The following is a 363-nucleotide window of genomic DNA, read 5'->3' as shown; positions in this document are numbered from 1 at the left end:
ATGGTCATTGTTAAATTAAGTCTTTGATAAGTGCTGAATGAACGTAAGGAGGAAATGTTTCTTTTTTTTTTTTTGTGTTGGCACTCCGTCGCTTACGACGTCGAGGGTTCCAGTTGATCCGATCAACGGAACAGCCTGCTCGTGAAATTAACGTGCAAGTGGCTGAGCACTCTACAGACACGTGTACCCCTTAACGTAGTTCTCAGGGGGAAGATTCAGCGTGACACAGTGTGACAAGGCTGACCCTTTGAATTACAGGCACAACAGAAACAGGAAGAAAGAGTGAGAGAAAGTTGTGGTGGAAGAGTACAGCAGGGTTCGCCACCATCCCCCTGCCGGAGCCGCGTGGAGCTTTTAGGTGTT

This window comes from Octopus bimaculoides, chromosome 25 (genome assembly GCF_001194135.2).
Source record: "Octopus bimaculoides isolate UCB-OBI-ISO-001 chromosome 25, ASM119413v2, whole genome shotgun sequence".
In the NCBI taxonomy this organism is placed as follows: Eukaryota; Metazoa; Mollusca; class Cephalopoda; order Octopoda; family Octopodidae; genus Octopus; species Octopus bimaculoides.
Note: the sequence above shows the minus strand (reverse complement) of the source record.